This window comes from Hyalella azteca, unplaced genomic scaffold (genome assembly GCF_000764305.2).
Source record: "Hyalella azteca isolate HAZT.00-mixed unplaced genomic scaffold, Hazt_2.0.2 contig14630, whole genome shotgun sequence".
Lineage (NCBI taxonomy): Eukaryota > Metazoa > Arthropoda > Malacostraca > Amphipoda > Hyalellidae > Hyalella > Hyalella azteca.
The window spans coordinates 150,619-166,462 of record NW_025944508.1 but is presented as its reverse complement, the minus strand read 5'-3'; the positions used below and the strand labels follow the sequence as shown (position 1 = coordinate 166,462).

Sequence of the window (15,844 nt, the reverse complement as noted above, 5' to 3'; positions counted from 1 at the left end):
TAAGGGGGAATAAATTACGGGTTTGTTCGCATTGCAGGAGCGGCAGTTCTTCCCCAAGCTGCCCCGAGCCTTCACGCCCCAGCAGCATCGTGGAGCATGACGCTCCTTCCCCAGCTCTTGATCCCCTGCTGCTGGCATCAATCTCAGCCATTCCCCAACGTCAATCCCCAGCGAAACATTCCCCAGAAACTCGACTTCGTCACAACCGAGAAATTGTTCCGAAATCCTCAACAGTTCCCCGCGCTAAAATCGTAAAGCCTGTAGGGAGCAGACCAGCGTCGCTATTCTCTTCCCCAACTTTGGGGATGACACCAAACGGCAGTGGGCCTGGGAAGGCCCGGCGTCCTACAAAACTCCCCCTGTTGAGAACTTACAGCAATTCTTCAGGATCTTCCCCTTCTTCCCCAAACTCCCCAAGTCTTGGAAGGCTTACATACCGGCATTCCTTTTCTACACCTTCCACTTTCATCTCAGACAAAAGGATTTCCCCAAGCTCCCCATCTCGCATTCCCGTCCCCACTCTCCAGCAAAGTCCTCACGCTCTCCCCACTGATGCTTTCGTGTTCCCAACCGTTGGGGCGGCTGCTGGGAGACGAATGGGAAAAGTCCGATCAAAAACAGTAAGTTTTTTTAAGAAATACCTTTTATAATTACACGAATTACTTGTTAGTTTGAAACAGAATGTGCATATAAATTTTTATTTGATTTGTTTTATTGATCTCTAAAAATATTTAAAATTTATCATCTTTTAAAGAACTTTATTGTTCTATGACACGCACATTTTTTTCGTTACAGCTGCAATTTAAGGAGAAATTCGTGACGGAGTTGACGCTGTACGACCCCTACAGCATCCCTCCCCGTGGGGCTAACCCAGACCCCACCACAACCTCAGCCCCAGCTGTTGTACCTGAAGATTCTTCCTCAAATTTCCCCGAAAATATAAATAGTTCCTCAACTTCTGATCCCGACCCCTCAACCATCCTCGAGTCTGAGGCTGAACTTGTTTCTTCCCCACCGAGCTCCCCCTCACGACGTATCCCTGATGAGAACAGGAGGAATAGCACCACAATCCCCACTATAATAAACGAGTGGGCACAAATCCCCCTGGGGTTATACCTCTCCACGGAGCGCACGACAGGATGTCACTTCGTGTACAAAGTTTCCCCGATGTCCGTCCTCTCTCCTTTCAAGCTCAGGTCAGTTATAAAAGCAATTAACGCACCCATTATCTAATTAAGGATCGTTATTTCATTAATTAGAAAATTTCAGAAACGCATAAAAAGAAAATATTGACCACACTGAAAATATTATAATTAGGATTGATTGTCCATTGTTGACAGCCTCCTTGGTTTATAGTATGAGTTACATATACAAGAATAATAACATTTAAGGTTTTACCTGGAAATATTATCGCCAAATTTATTTCTAAATATTACAAATATTATTTAATGACATAATTTCTTCGCGCATATATGCTGAATTACAATTCAGTTCGTCTTTCTCAGTAACTGTTTTTTCGATTTTGTTTGACTCATTATTTGGGGTTGATAGACATTGATTTTAAAACGCAGTCTTCAATATACAATTCTTAATTAATTATTTCAATTACCCTGTGAGCTATTGTTTGATTTAATTTTATTTCGTGAATTTTATATCATCAACAAATGAGATGTTGTCGGTATTACCAAGGTGACGCTTCATAATTCAGCTATTCAGTTATCTTTAAATCAAATTTTAGGAATGTCATTTTACTGCGTAAACTTGATATAAATAATGAACGTAAATGCTGTGTATATAAATAAAGTATTACCCAGGGTGGGTGACCGCATCACCCACGTGAATGACATGAGTGTTGACTGCTGGTCACACGTCACCCTGCTAGAGTTCATACGCAGCCTGCCACTCAACGTGGGTGATACTCAGCCTGATGGCACCCATACCGAACACGGCAGGAGTGCCGGAGTGGCACTGGCACTCGTGAGTGGCATTGCAGATTAAAAGTGTCCTCATGATTAGCAGTTTATTATTTATTCTTGATGGTGATTATTTGAGAAGTTTATATGTAAGACGGTTGTTTTAAGTGGGCAGTTGATTATAAGCAAACTGTGACACAGTATTGAATTGGAATATATATTTTGTGTATATGTAAATATGCAATATGTTAACGATTGAATAGAGTGATTGGATGTGAGGGTGATGATTTTCGAGTGCGATTTAGGTGCGGACGATTATATGCGAGTGTGATGATGATAAATGAGCTCGATTATATAGAAAGAGTTATTTCGAATTGAAAAACCCTAAGATTCAAATCCCTAGTCTTGCTGAAACAACTGCACACGTTCATGCCAGTGTCGTATATGATCGTTCTGAGCGTACGCATTACGCCACAATCAGTCTGAGCTGTGCGTAACATGCAACAATTATTCTAAATCGTTTGTGTCACGCAACAATTATTCGAAATAGCGCGTGTCCACAACAATTATTCTAAATCGTGCGTGTCACTTGACAATTAACTAGCCTGAACCGTGTGCCTTGCCCTGCTATCAGCTGCATGACATGGCGCTAAGCCCTCCCCGACACCCCCAGTTTTATTTGTTATAAGATAAATTAGCAATTTATTTAAAAAATATAATCTTCTTTTTGAGGATTTTTTTGCTTATGTCTCACTTAGATTATGTTTTACTCACATCTGCCTGCAAACGGTACAATTATATTTCCCTTCTCTGGAATATCCTTAAAAATGAATGCACAGGGGAAGAAAAGTGTATGAATTCATCGTGTCGCGTTTGGGAGCGTTTAGAAAACCAGCTTCATCATAAGTTAAAAAATTATTATAAATCACGTCGTTTTCATTAACTCTTAATGCTTTAAGAAATCATGCAACAAAAGCGATAATCGCGTTAATAGTCAATTATATATATCCCTATATATAGCGAAGTCCTACTCAAATATTAGTTAAATATACTGTTTATTAAGTATAAAAGTAAATACAAGTAAACAGAAGTTAATACAAGTTAAGATAGGTTAAGATATGTTAGGATATTCTAGGGTAGGTTAAGATATGCTAAGAAATGTTAAGATATATGCGTACGTACACCCGCAGCCCGTCTATGCGTACGTACACCCGCAGCCCGTCTATGCGTACGTACACCCACAGCCCGTCTATGCGTACGTACACCCGTAGCCTGTCTATGCGTACGTACACCCACAGCCCGTCTATGCATGTGTGTTTTGTATAAATTTTTCAAGCTACAAGAGATTTCCCGCGATCTCTCTAAATATGACCAGTTTTGTCCACTCAAGAACTCTTTACTTGTTGCTCATCACAAAAAAAAAAATTCTTCAACCTGGGTTGCGTATTTTCGTTTGCTGTCAATTTTCATATTTTTTCTCACTATACTCGTTATGGTTGCGTGGATTTCCAGGTATTAAGTATCTCAATTTGCATTTAATTAATTTATTAATTTATTTTTCAACATTATTCAAGCATTAATTTGCATCTTTTCACCATTTCAATAAGTATTAATTTGCACTTATAAAAGAGCTACAATTTGTATAGAAAAATTTAAATTGTATATCTTCGAGTAGGTTTCTAAAAAAAATTTCAGAAATTAGCACGTCCATATTTCTTCGAGAAGTCGAAATTTTTTAACACCACAACATTGATTTTGTTGTATTCAATTTTCCACAGAAAATTTAAATTTGTATTTTCATCTAATTTTCCGAAAGTGCAACATTTTATTAGCCATTGATTATGTTAAAATTCCGCATTGTATTAGCATTTCATTACTTTTTTACCAGAGCAAGAAACGTTTTAAAAGTTTATATCGTATTAAAATTTCGCTATTTTTCAGAGCCTGCTACATTACAAAAGTTATAAATCATGTTAAAATGTATCACTTTCATTACCGGTTAGTATCATTATTAACGGTATCTTTAATTGACGGTTGCAGCGTCCGCCAATATTTTATTACTTACCTATTAATAATATCAAAATGTATTAATATAATTAATATTGGCTGTACCGTCCGTCAATATTTTATTAGTTATAAATAATATCAAAAAATATCAATATTATTAATATTGGTTGTAGCATCCGTCAATATTTTATTAGTTATAAATGATATCAAAAAATATTAATATTATTAATATTGGTTGTAGCATCCGTCAATATTTTATTAGTTATAAATAACACCAAAATTAATTAATATTATTAATATTGGTTGCAGCGTTCACGTGGCCGCGGAGGTGCTGGCGTGGGCGCTGGGGCAGGGCGGCCTCCAGGAGCTCACCAAGCGAAGTGACGTCAAAAGCTCGCAAATATACGGTCTGATAGACGGCAGTGGGGGCTTCTACTGCAACGCTGTAGACCCCAAGTATAGGTGGGTCTGATAGACGGCAGCGGGGGCTTCTACTGCAACGCTGTAGACCCCAAGTATAGGTGGGTCTGATAGACGGCAGCGGGGGCTTCTACTGCAACGCTGTAGACCCCAAGTATAGGTGGGTCTAATCACGCAAACATATAACCTTATTGACGGCGGTAGAAGCTTCTACTGCAACGCTGTGCGAGGTCTAAACGAAACGCTTGTCTGCTCTCCCTGCACTGCAGCGCCGTAGACAAAACGTGTTATTAATTTTATATTATTTTCTGAATCTTTTTTATCCATACACCACTAACTAAACTTCAGCTCCGCATTTAATCCGTGTTTTAACTATAAAATTTAATCACCAACACATATTAAATCCTGACTTTTACGTCCAGGTCGCGTATGAACATAGTGTTCACCATCAGCTCCGGGGAGTCGCGCAACAAGGAACTCGAGGAGAAGTTTGTGAGCGACGCGGCCAAGCAGAACCTCAAGTCTTTGAAGGGACATCGGTGAGCTTTCTGCAACTGTTGAAAGTTTTTTTATTAGATCATTAGGTTTTTAGTTCAGTTTTAGTTTAGTTTTAGTTTAGTTTTAGTTATTTAGTTAAACACATGCAACTGTTGAAAGTTTTTTTCATTAGATCATTAGGTTTTTAGTTCAGTTTTAGTTTTGTTTTAGTTTTAGTTATATAGTTGAACACATGCAACTGTTGAAAGTTTTTTATTAGATCATTAGGTTTTTAATTCAGTTTTAGTTTGTTTATTAAATCATATGAAAGTTTGCTGCAATAGGAACTTCGGAACTAGAACACAGATTTTTTGATGTCTGAGTATTTCTATAGAATTTTTATAATTAGTGGCTTTAATATTTCATTACCTCTGATGCTGCTAGGTGTGCTCAATAACAGTTGTATCTATGTTTAAGTATACTTTATTGTAGTCTCACACACTATTGATAGAAAATTGGTTTAGTCTAACCTTGCTGTGTGCTCTCCCATGTTTTCTCATCTCGTTTCGTGATTTTTTTTTTTGTTTTTAGCGCATTATCTCAATTATGGAAAAAATATAACTCAGTACTCACTGCAGTGAGTGACAGAGAACGCATTTTCTCTCCGACGAAAACTTGAGGTCACGGACGGACGGACGGACAGACAGACAGAAAGACAGACGGACATGGCGAGCACAATAGTGCATTTTTTCCATAAATGGGAAAATGCGCTAAAAAGGCGCTTTGTGCTTATCATGTCCGTCCGTCCGTCACTTCACGGACGGACGGACGAGAAAATGCGCTCTCTGTCACTGCAGTGAGTACTGAGTTATATTTTTAGCGCATTTTCTCATTTAGGGAAAAAATGCACTATTTTGCTCGTCATGTCCGTCCGTCTGTCCGTCCGTGACCTCAAGTTTTCGTCGACGAGAAAATACGCTCTCTGTCACTCACTGCAGTGAGTNAGATGTTGTCGGTATTACCAAGGTGGCGCTTCATAATTCAGTTATCTTTTAATCTAATTTTGGGAATGTCATTTTACTGCGTAAACTTGATATAAATAATGAACGTAAATGCTGTGTATATAAATAAAGTATTACCCAGGGTGGGTGACCGCATCACCCACGTGAATGACATGAGTGTTGACTGCTGGTCACACGTCACCCTGCTAGAGTTCATCCGCAGCCTGCCACTCAACGTGGGTGATACTCAGCCTGATGGCACCCATACCGAACACGGCAGGAGTGCCGGAGTGGCACTGGCACTCGTGAGTGGCATTGCAGATTAAAAGTGTCCTCATGATTAGCAGTTTATTTTTTATTTTTGATGATGATTATTTGAGGAGGTAATATGTAAGACGGTTGTTTTAAGTGTGCAGTTGATTATAAGCGAACTGTGACACAGTATTGAATTGGAATATATATTTTGTGTATATGTGAATATGCAATATGTTAACGATTGAATAGAGTGATTGGATGTGAGGGTGATGATTTTCGAGTGCGATTTAGGTGCGGGCGATTATATGCGAGTGTGATGATGATAAATGAGCTCGATTATATAGAAAGAGTTATTTCGAATTGAAAAACCCTAAGATTCAAATCCCTAGTCTTGCTGAAACAACTGCACACGTTCATGCCAGTGTCGTGTATGATCGTTCTGAGCGTACGCATTACGCCACAATCAGTCTGAGCTGTGCGTAACATGCAACAATTGTTCTAAATCGTGCGTGTCATGCAACAATGAACTAGCCTGAACCGTGTGCCTTGCCCTGCTATCAGCTGCATGACATGGCGCTAAGCCCTCCCCGACACCCCCAGTTTTATTTGTTATAAGATAAATTAGCAATTTATTTAAAAAATATAATCTTCTTTTTGCGGAATTTTTTGCTTATGTCTCACTTAGATTATGTTTTACTCACATCTGCCTGCAAACGGTACAATTATATTTCCCTTCTCTGGAATATCCTTAAAAATGAATGCACAGGGGAAGAAAAGTGTATGAATTCATCGTGTCGCGTTTGGGAGCGTTTAGAAAACCAGCTTCATGATAAGTTAAAAAATTATTATCAATCATGTCGTTTTCATTAACTCTTAATGCTTTAAGAAATCATGCAACAAAAGCGATAATCGCGTTAATAGTCAATTATATATATCCCTATATATAGCGAAGTCCTACTCAAATATTAGTTAAATATACTGTTTATTAAGTATAAAAGTAAATACAAGTAAACAGAAGTTAATACAAGTTAAGATAGGTTAAGATATGTTAGGATATTCTAGGGTAGGTTAAGATATGCTAAGAAATGTTAAGATAGGTTAAGATAAGTTAAGATATGTTAAGATATGTTTGGATATGTTAAGATAGGTTAAGATAGGTTAAGATAGGTTAAGATATGTTAAGATATGTTAAGATATGTTTGGATATGTTACGATAGGTTAAGATAGGTTAAGATAGGTTAAGATAGGTTAAGATATGTTAAGATATGTTTGGATATGTTAAGATAGGTTAGATATGTTAAGATATGCTAGGATATGCAAGATTAGGTTAACATATGTTAAGAAATGTTAAGATATATTAAAATAAGCTAAGATATGTTAAGATGTGTTAAGATAAATTAAGATATGTTATGATATGTTACGATATGTTTGGATATGTTAAGATAGGTTAAGATATGCTAAGATAGGTTAAGATATGTTAAGATAATTCAAGATAGGTAGATACCCTCGCTGCCACGAGGGGAAATGAGGACACCTCGCCCCGAGGGGAGCCAGTCGCGTGGGCGCGGTGCTGGCGAGGTGAGGGCAGCCTGTCCTCTGCTGGAATATTAGTCCGGGGGATGTGTGTGATTTGAATATTTATTTGGACGATAATATTATGTCAACAGACGGTAATATTATGTCCCTCAACAGACGGTTAATTATGTCCCTCAACAGACGGTAATATTATGTCCCTCAACAGACGGTAACATTATGTCCCTCAACAGACGGTAATATTATGTCTGTCTNGCAGGTGAGGCGGTGGTGGTGGTGAAGGAGGCAGGTGAGGCGGTGGTGGTGGTGAAGGAGGCAGGTGAGGCGGTGGTGGTGGTGAAGGAGGCAGGTGAGGCGGTGGTGGTGGTGAAGGAGGCAGGTGAGGCGGTGGTGGTGGTGAAGGAGGCAGGTGAGGCGGTGGTGGTGGTGAAGGAGGCAGGTGAGGCGGTGGTGGTGGTGAAGGAGGCAGGTGAGGCGGTGGTGGTGGTGAAGGAGGCAGGTGAGGCGGTGGTGGTGGTGAAGGAGGCAGGTGAGGCGGTGGTGGTGGTGAAGGAGGCAGGTGAGGCGGTGGTGGTGGTGAAGGAGGCAGGTGAGGCGGTGGTGGTGGTGAAGGAGGCAGGTGAGGCGGTGGTGGTGGTGAAGGAGGCAGGTGAGGCGGTGGTGGTGGTGAAGGAGGCAGGTGAGGCGGTGGTGGTGGTGAAGGAGGCAGGTGAGGCGGTGGTGGTGGTGAAGGAGGCAGGTGAGGCGGTGGTGGTGGTGAAGGAGGCAGGTGAGGCGGTGGTGGTGGTGAAGGAGGCAGGTGAGGCGGTGGTGGTGGTGAAGGAGGCAGGTGAGGCGGTGGTGGTGGTGAAGGAGGCAGGTGAGGCGGTGGTGGTGGTGAAGGAGGCAGGTGAGGCGGTGGTGGTGGTGAAGGAGGCAGGTGAGGCGGTGGTGGTGGTGAAGGAGGCAGGTGAGGCGGTGGTGGTGGTGAAGGAGGCAGGTGAGGCGGTGGTGGTGATGGAGGAGGCAGGTGAGGCGGTGGTGGTGATGGAGGAGGCAGGTGAGGCGGTGGTGGTGGTGAAGGAGGCAGGTGAGGCGGTTGTGGTGATGGAGGAGGCAGGTGAGGCGGTGGTGGTGATGGAGGTAATTACCACGCATGATGGTTCAGCGATGGTTTGATCATCACTCGAAGCGCGTGACGCGGGTGCCAAATGATGGCCTATTCTGTCAGGCAGCGTTGCCACCACGCACGAAATTTCTTAAAGTTTACAGAATAATACAGAAACTTGATTCCATTTTATGTAACTTTACCAATCAGCATTTTGAAGTATAAGTTATGTTGTCTTCAAACTTAGAAGTTGGGACAGGGTTTACTGCTATCACTAAAAAAATTATTAAATCAGTATAGAAGCAAGGTAACAATAATTTTGTATGGGTATCAAGATATAATATCCGAAATATCAAGATTCCCGATGCAATCTCAAGAATTTCTTGAGTCGCGGCGAGCTGGCAGCTGGTGCCGGGTGGTGACTGGTGACGTTGGTCAGTGTTCGCTCAGCGTTCATAGATGACTGACGTGCGGTGGTCTGCTGTGCATATCATGCGGTTAGGTTAATCATGTGTTATCTCCTAGTAAACAAGCTCTTGGTCGGTTGGACAGGATCACTACTGTGCCCTAGAAAATTGGGACGCTTGTTTTTACTGGTATGTTCTCCACGGAGCGAAATAACAGCACTTGTGATGCAGAAATGAGTATATTATAAAGTGAAATACTTATTATAACGTTGAGATCAATATTTACATTCATAGCATCAAATTATGGCAAATATTATGGAAGATATCTTCTGAAGACATTTTACCTTAGTTTCATTCTATCGCACAACATCATTCCTACATTTTCTTATCCAGAAAATACAGGCAAATTACTCACCATTAATAATTGGATTTGCTCACAAATTCATGAAGCATTCTCACTTATTCGTTGATATTTAAATTCCCACATCCATAATACATGATATCTATAACGCATAGACATAATATGTATGTTTGGTATGACTACATCATTTGTACCGTCTGTCGGCAGTTGCCAACAGATGCTATACAAAATTATAAGAAGTTATAAGGCTTTTGTATATCATTGTATGAACCATGTATATCATTCATTGTATGAAGCATGAACCCACCAACCACTAACGCATTAAAAGACATTTGCCTCAAATTGTTCATATTGACTAATGTATGTCAAGTAATTTGTCTTAAATTATTTATATTAGCAAATGAATTTCAAGTCATTCGTCATCATTCACATTAGCTAATGCATTCCAGATTATTTGCCTTGAATCATTCGTATTAACTAATACATTTAAGTCATTTACCTTAAATCACTCGTATCAATGATCAACTAATACGTTCAAAGACATTCCCATTCAATCATTCATAGGATCTATCATTCGACGTAATTTGTCTTAAATAATGTTTACATCTAATCCATTGGAAATCACCACCCATTTCCCCTAACACACTTCACCCGGTGTCATCTTGCATCAGTTGGAGACCCATTCCACTTGCAAATGTAGGCTAGAACAAACAAAACTCCTCTCAAAAATCGCATTTCCTTCGAAAATCGCCTTTCAATCTGTCAATACCATCTTTGAGATGAAAGTCCTATAATAGTTTACTAGAGATTAGATATCGTCTGATTGACGGTAGCCCTCTGACAGTTCACCTGCCTCTAAATACCGTCTGTCCATCAGTCGTGTTGTTGAGTGTCATCGGAGACAGAAGACAGGCGACGGCGTGTGAATCGAACGGTGAGTTCTTTATTGTCTGTCGTTGTCTGTCATCCTGTCTAAACGTCTGATCGTCTGTCAGCGAATCTACCAACCGTCTACTTATTGGCACCCGTCTGTTAACCTGCTTTAACGGAGACAAGCTTTAATTTTTTCTTCGGACTCCAGCTCTTGAAGCATTTTCGGAACTTTGTAACAAAAAAGGCCTATCAATATATCATTCTATATCGATTTAAATTGGGTTATTTATTTGCTACATTTTTATTAACCGCTACCACACAGTTGTATGATTTTCCCCCGTTACTCCACCACACTCTTCTTCAACCCTTGGTTCATCAGTAAATCAACCACGTCCCAGAAAACAAGGTATATGCAGGTTGACGAAGACTGAGTCTGAGATCCGGGTTCGAGACCTGAATTTTTAATTGTAATTTACTACCTTGATCTTCTTTGCCCTTGCCACAACTTCTCTTCGTCAGAATTTGAGTCACAAAACGCCACACCTCCAGAAATCATGTTAAATTGCCCCACCACACCACACCACACCACCTACAACCATATATAACATTAAATTACCTCATCACATCACACCACCACCAATCACATAAAACATCGAACTATCCCATCACATCACGCATCACACCCCATCCAATCGCATTACTTCAAACTACTACCACACCACACCACACCACCTCCAGTCACATATAACATTTAACTACTCATCACGCCACTACTCCACAACATCAAACTACCCTCGTCATCTAACATCACCCCACCTCGTCACTTTTACTCCCTCTACAAATAAAACTACCCTATTATTGTTATTATTACCACTTTTTTACCACGTTTTTCTTGGTTTCGCTTCGTGTCTGTCTGTCATCAAAAATTCAAACCTTAATTTAGAGCACTTCTGAAGATCCTAGAAACTTGAAATTTGGCATACATGCTTATGCTGCCTAACAATTCAACATTTGATCATCAGAAGTAATAATAATAAAAAAAGTAAAAAATAAAAATAAAATGAAATAAAAATTCACGGTTGGGAATCGAGTTTTTTTTTGTCGAACATCCAGACTTGCTAACCCTGGAAAATGATTTGAATTGCTAAAATTGCCAAACTAAAAAGTAGAAAATTAATAAATATAAAAAAATTTTTAAGAAACACGTTTTTCTGTTCTTTAAAATACTAAAAACAATGAAATAAAACAAATAAAAAAAAAACGTTTAGAAACCACGTTTTCTTAGCGGACAAAAAAGAAAAAACTTTAACTCTTACATAACATTAAAGTTATGTAAAATGTTATGTAATGTTATGTAAGAGTATGTTTTTCTTTTTTGTCCGTTAAGAAAACGTGGTTTTTAAAAATGGTTATTACATTTATTTATTATTATTCTACGAAGCATTTAGCTTGTCGTCTGGATCAAACAAACATCAAGGGCACGTCACACATAAGATTAATAGCGAGCGAAATAAAACAAATAAAAAAAGCTTTTAAAAACCACGTTTTCTTAACGGACAAAAAAGAAAAACTTTTCCTCACATAACATTAAAGTTATGTAGAATGTTATGTAAGAATTAATGTTTTTTATTTTTTGTCCGTTAAGAAAACGTGGTTTTTGAAAGCTTTTTTTTATTTGTTTTATTTAATTGTTTTTAGTTTTGTAACCACCAGAAAAACGTGGTTTTCAAAAATGTTTTTTATATATATTTTCTACATTTTAGTTTAGCAATTTTAGCAATTCAAATCATTTTCCAGTGTTGGCAAGTCTGGTTGTTCGACAAAAAAACTCGATTCCCAACCGTGATTTTTTATTATTTTTTAATCATTTTTTAATAAAAAAATTTAAAATTATTACTTCTGATGATCAAATCTTGAATTGTTAGGCAGCATAAGCATGCATGCCAAATTTCATTTTTCTGGGATCTTCAGAAGTACTCTAAATTAAGGTTTGAATGTTTAATGACAGACAGACACGAAGCGAAACTAAGATAAACGTGGTAATAAAATACATAGACACAAGAAATGATGAGAACGGATAAAATGACTAAGCACTAGATTCATAGGCTCTACGAAATAGTTCCGTCTTTAGACGTCTATATGTAGTCTATCGCACTACCACACCTCCCAACTTCAAACTAACCCCATCACATCATATTACCATGCACTCAATCCTTAGTATCCACCACCTAATCAAATTTAACTTATGATTACCGCCATATATTCACACCGTCCCCCATCACAACACTAAACCCAGTCACCTTAACTACTCCTACACATAACTTGTTCCTGTCTTGCCTAGGTGTTTGGTTGATGTGGTGCAGATGCACTCATGCACATATGACATCAAACTAACTCCATCACATTACACAACCACTTAGGGAACTTATCCTATAAACCTAAACTATGCCACCCTACCTACGAAACTACCTCCATCACACCACACCACCATCAATCACACCTAACGTCAAACTAATAACTTATAACAAAAACTTTTACTACCCCCATACACCTAACTTCATCCTTGGCTTGCGCAGGCGTGCGGTTGGAGGGGGTGCAGACGCAGGAGGCGCGAATTCGTCACACGAGCAGCGCCCTCTACAGGATAATCGTGGCCGGGGAGTCGAACCACGCCCTTCTGCTGCGACCAGGTGGTGGGGGAGCTGGTGGTACCGACACCCTCGCGCTGGGGTACCCTAGTGCTGACTCTGACGGTGAGGAAGGGGAGGAGTGGTGGCATTGATTGAGATGAGAAGGGGAGTGATGGTGAGGTGGAGCACAGATGGTGAAAAGCTGTGTCTGGTGTGGTAGCAACGATGGTGAGAGGAGGAGGGGAAGGTGGCACTGGTGGTGAGAGGAGAGCACTAACAGTGAAGACGGTGGATGAAATGGAGGCACCGATAACTGGCGGGGATTGATATGGCGATATGTTGTTGCTGGTGATGGGTGTTGGTAGTGAAAGTAGTGAACGGATGTTTGTCGTGTTGATAGTGAAGTAATGTGTTAATTGTCTTGACGATAGTGTTGAGGCGTTTGTGGGGTGGCTGTCATTTGTCCAGAGCTGCGTTGTCTGATGATGATTCCTGCTACAAGTGACAACCTATCATAGTTTTCAATCTGTTTTTGGTTTATTTAAGAGGAATTTGCCAGTTATTAATTGTAATTTAATTTTAAATAAATAGAACAACCAATTCTTTCGATTGAAAATAAACACATTGGATAACCTTAAACGACTTAAAGTTTTCTTAAAGTACCAAATTCTGCGATCGTTGATCCACTTACACGTTAATTCCTCGCAGGTTGCGTGCGTGTGCACACATTCCGAGTTCCCCCAACGATGGGTGGTGGGGGAGGTCAGTCCGTGATGCTGGAATCCCCCCGCGGGGGTCACTTCGTGAGCGCCCTCTCAGGAGCACATGGGCGCTCCCTCCTAGGTGTGACCGTGAGCACCGTGAGCGTGCAGGCTGTGAGCAACATCGACGCACGCTTCTTCTCCTTCATCCCGAGCGACAGTGAGCGCAGCTACATCGTCCATCTGCAGACGGGTGAGTTTTGGGGGTGAGCGCAGCTACATCGTCCATCTGCAGACGGGTGAGTTTTGGGGGTGAGCGCAGCTACATCGTCCATCTGCAGACGGGTGAGTTTTGGGGTAAGCCCTGCAGCATCGTTTACCAGCAAATGGGTGAGTTCTCGTACGAGCGCAGCTGCCTTATAGAACCTCGACAAAAGTTTTGAACGGCTTCGGCCGTTCTGGTGGTCTGCATTCTTCTTCCACCGTCCTTCTGCCGCCCGCAGGCAGATCTGTCCGGATTTTGAAGTCGTGGAGGCAGTTGAACGTAACAAAAGCGCATCAGCCATCAGTTGTTGGAATAGATGAAGGATGCTGTTGTTTTGTTCATGTTGCTGAAAATAGTGAGGCAGCAATGAGGTATCGGACAACACGGTCGTCCCACAAAGGTCTCCCTCGTCTATGTTCCTTCTTGCCAGATCAAGTTATTGAACAAACTCACCTATCTGGCAGAAAGTGATCATTCTCGCATTGGTTGAACTTAGACTGCATCTCTGTTGTTTGATGAGGATACTCAGCCGACGGGGATATGGGTCTGATGGGGAAATTTTCCTTTTCTTTTAAGAGTTCGAGGAATGTCTGGTTTTCACAATTTCTGTAATAAGGTCTTTCTCTTTATGCATGGTCTCTCTGTAATAAGGTTTCTCTGTAATAAGGTCTCTCTCTTAATAAGTCCTCTCTCTTTTCTTTAACGACATGTGAATTTTTTAGGCTGAAAATTCTATATCGCCCGCCACTTCTGTCTATTTATTCCTTCATATCCAGGCCCTCACTACCTGTGTCTCCCGATAATTCAAACTTTCGACCGTTCAATGCCATTTTAGTCACTCAGTTGCATGCAGTGGCCAAATCTCTCTGATATATTTCGCGGTCAGGCTCGGCCGTAATCATCAACCATACTTAATGGATCTCTTTCGTAAATGACGATGCATAAGCATGGCTCAGTCCCTCACGTGTCATCAACAACAGCTTATTCTATGTAAGTCAAGGAGTCGAGGATCGCATTAAAAAGCTCACCAGCACCCTTAATCACTCAAATTCATTGGGAGGTAATCAATTGTATTTTTTTTCAATGCTTTGTCAAAATTCACCTCGTCAACGCCAGCCTACTTCGGGAAAGTCCGTCCGTATTCGGAGGTTAACAACCACAGAATAATAACCAAACAACCATTTTATTATATTTACTTGTGAAAAGTATGTCTCAGCGGCCTTGACGGAAACCATGTAGTCTAATCAGCCTCTTTTATGTATAGTTCACCAGCCTCTTGGCCACCACCTTCTTCACCATGACAACTTAATTAAGGCTGCATGTCTGTAATTACCGGTGTTGGCAACCGGTAAAACTTAAAAACACGTCGTTTGACTTGCCTCTCTCGTGTTCACCTCGATGAGGTATCTCTGCGGCTGATGAGCGACTTAATGCATTTTCATCATTAGATCGATTAATTTTTATATATTGCGTTTAATGTGGTTACATCAACACTCCGATTATATTAGGTAAGTCAACTGGACTCGGCAGCTTGCAAGCTTTTGTTATTGAAAGTTTTTTGTCAGTAAATCCTGCTGTGTTTTAAAAACATTGCAAAAAAGTCTCATTAAAATTTATTGCTTGAATTTGTCATAAGTGATTTACCAGTAAAATTATCTTCATTCTTATGATGCCCTCTTACACTCAGGGAAATACGTGTGTCACAGCGGGGGGAGCCTCTCACTCGTCGACCACCCAGGACGGTACAATCCTACCATCGAATTCGACATTTACCCTTGTGATGAATGAGTGCTTGGACCCAAAATTTGGTATAAATATCGTTAATTTTGTAAGGTAGATTTTAAACTTCTACTAACTTTCAAACTTCAATTTATTTGTACATTTGAAATTTTCGGACTTGGACAATTTTTCGTT

General features: G+C 40.3%; 1 long non-coding RNA gene across 1 annotated transcript; it reads left to right on the top strand.

The window, feature by feature from the left end:
- The first annotated feature begins 9,137 nt into the window (after nucleotides 1–9,137).
- On the top strand, nucleotides 9,138–13,789 carry LOC108679813. The gene is made up of 4 exons (XR_001931397.2): nucleotides 9,138–9,289; nucleotides 10,339–10,395; nucleotides 12,911–13,087; nucleotides 13,673–13,789. It is a non-coding gene; the product is annotated as an uncharacterized LOC108679813 (long non-coding RNA).
- The last annotated feature ends 2,055 nt before the right edge of the window (nucleotides 13,790–15,844 follow it).